Genomic DNA, 3,371 nt, shown 5'->3' on the forward strand with positions numbered 1-3,371 from the left:
ACAGTTATTACTATAAATTTACTACATGGTTCCTGGCTGAATTATTTGGATGACCACTACCTGTTCTAACTACCATACACTAACTTTCGTAATCTAAGGATAGAGAAAGATGGTAGAGGAGTGAAACTTGGAAAGAGAAGTAAAGTCTCACCCAGCTGGGTGTGTACCAGTCACCACTTGGTATACCAGCAAAAGAGTTACTGGCTCCCTACACCTTCTCTGACTCTATTCCATTATTTGGGTTGCCCTTATCCTCATTTTTCTAACTACCTCCTCCACAACATTTTCTTTCAATTCAGGATCCTTTCTAACTATTCACTATGCACAAACAAGAAATAAAATAAAATAAAAATAACCTCCTAGTAACCCAAACACTTACTAATTAGCTAATAACGAAATAATCCTTCACTTATTAGGTTAACCCAGACTGGCAAAATAGACCTCTCTATTGAACAGCATAAATGACAAAAGTCTTCCCAGATCAAACATCAATGACAGCATTTATACACAAAATCTCAAAGTAACATAAACACAACTTTAAAAACCTATAAACATGTAGTTTACAATAAATAATGCAAATTACACACTATTCTGTGCTGTACAGCATGAAAATACATGCATATTAGCATACCAGGCTTCAGAGCAAATTTGCAAGAAAATGTTAAAAAAAACTGTTCTTATAATTTCTGCAATTGTCAAATTTACTTTGAAGTTCCTTCCACACTGTGAAGATAGTGCAATATTGATTAGTCTCGTGTCAGCAAATCGTCCTCACTCACCCCTCGACGCTCGTCGAAGTCGCAATGTTTTGATGTTTGAAGTCGCGCTACTAGTGTTGGCGTTGGCTCCTCCGCCGCGGCGGCTGTCAGGCGATGCGTTGCTGTATCTGGTGTGTGGTGCCGTGTGCAAAGTGAAGCTCGCGGCGAATCGCGCTGACGCAGTCTCGTAGTTCGGTGGTTGGCGACAGGATGGAGCTGCGGTCATGTATTTCGTTGATAGGCGGGTAGATGGCGCAGGCGTCGTATACTTCAGGGGTACGCCACTAGATGTCGAACTCCACGTCGTCGTTGTTTCTACTTCAGCCACTTGGCTCCACTGTAGTCACTGGTCAGTGTGGTACACCTCCGCTGTCTAAATCCTTGATTTCGCGGCGTGTGGAATTGCTTCACTGCTTCAGATGCTTTGGCTAGCCGCTCACAGAGTCTGAGTGACGTCATCCAACAATTGCGCCACAGTCAACACTCGCAAATGCAGTAACAGTTTATGGGTCCACATCAAATCGAGCGATTTACTCCGTTCAAAAGATAATTTCAGATACAAAGTCAGTTGAAAACAAGTTCCTGATACTTCCGAAACGGAATTTTGGCTGGTTCACTCGCGATTATGCACAAACGCGCCTCTTCTTAGAGTATGAATTTTTCCAGCAATTCATGCATGTTTTCCTGTCCATACTTCAATACATTGTTTATTAACACTGCTTTTGTCACTTGAACTTGTAAAAATAAATTGTTTACTGTTCCTCCGTCACGTTTGCACTGTAATCTCAAAACAATGTGCTTCGTTCCCGCGATTTCTAATTTCACCATCAGTCCGTTACATTACAATTTTCTAGTTGGAATACTGTAATTTTAGTCACGGTAACGACAATACCGAATCATTTTTGCACTAAAATTGTCCGATAATTGCAAATGTCTTTCGACTGAAACCAAAAATGGTGGTTAATAAACCATTGTTCGGATCCGAAGATTGCAGCTGTCCTTTTCACGGGAGCCAAGATGAAACACCCCGGATTAAAATTTCTTATTGGGTTTTGTGTAATTTTACCGAAGCCGCCAAACAGCTAATTATTACGATTATATGACCGTGTGCTTAATGGATGAAAGGCTATCGGTTTTTCTGCTGTGGCTTCGGGGGTATTTCAACCGAGTGCGGCTGTTTTGAGATGAATAGTGGAATGATTGAAAGTTTGTCTATTATTAAGGACCATAATGGTTTCGATGTACAAACTGATATATATTTCCTACTAACACACAAATTCTGAGGCAGTTGCTACCTTCGCCTTACACGTCTAATTACGGTTATATCTTTTTATTGATTGCTGATTTCGTCACACGCAATGCTGATGGTTAACATTCACAACAATCCTCACTGCAATCCATGGTTGTTGCTGGCCGACGCGGTTGACGCGAAACACGTAATTCGGCACTTGTCACTTTCTGTTTCATATCACTCGCGAATCGGTATTAGTGAGGGTCAACCCCACGACGATCAGGGGGACGTGCTCACTCGTCATACTCCGGTGAATTTTACCGTTCACAACTCACTCAACCACCATTCTTGCCTGCCTCTCCCGCACTACCTCTCACTCGACACTCTCCAGTACTACTGCGCACTCGACACTCGTCTCGCTGCGTCCTGCAGCGCTTGACAATCGACTCCTGTCTACTATCGACCTGGGCGTTGGATACTAGCATCTATGTTCGTGGGATCACGGACCCCTTACAACCTCAACGGTGTACTGGAACAAATAATCTTAAAACTATATGTATCTAAGTATGTACAGACACATACATATTACTTTATTACTACATCTGTTTCGTTTACCAGCCATGACTGGACAGACTGCGTGAAGATTAATTACATATATACATTTAAAAAATATTCACAAAATTAAGACATTTATACTTATTAGAAACAATTTTGTTTCTCCATTCACTTTGGTCACTATTAAAGAATTCACCAACGGAGTACAATGGGCGTCCGTTCAGGTCCTGTGCTACTCTCCTTCTGAATGTTCTTAGCAACAGTGATTGCACTTCTTGAGGCAGTGAGTTGAACATCTTTAGGCAACCACTGGAAAGCTGTCTTGCGTTCCCGTCAGTTGACACTCGGGTATTTTGATGCTCCTCTTGTTACGGGTTTTGAGATTGTGTATATCTAGCCTCATGCTGAAGACTCCTTGGTTTTCTTTCACGCTGATGAGACATAAAAAGACATACTGGCTGAAGACTGTCATAATTCCTAACTGCTTGATATAGGCCTGCAGTGCTCCTGTCTTTTGCTTGATGTGATTATTCTGAGAGATTTTTTCTTTTGAATTAGCACATCCTTACAACCTGCAGAGTGTCCCCATAATAGTAGGTCATAATTGATGTGGCTATGGAATAGGGCATAATATACTGTTATGAGATATTCGTCACTCAATACACCTTTTAACCTTCTCAGAAGGTATATTACACGGTAGAGCTTGGAGCACACGTACACTGTGTGTTCGTTCATCGTGAAGCCCAACAGTTTGGCAGCCTCCATATTATCATGGCAGCTGAAGTTGTTATGGGTGCATATCAGATGTTGTGTTTTTTCTTCATTCA

Source organism: Schistocerca piceifrons, chromosome 8 (genome assembly GCF_021461385.2).
Source record: "Schistocerca piceifrons isolate TAMUIC-IGC-003096 chromosome 8, iqSchPice1.1, whole genome shotgun sequence".
NCBI classification, from domain to species: Eukaryota; Metazoa; Arthropoda; class Insecta; order Orthoptera; family Acrididae; genus Schistocerca; species Schistocerca piceifrons.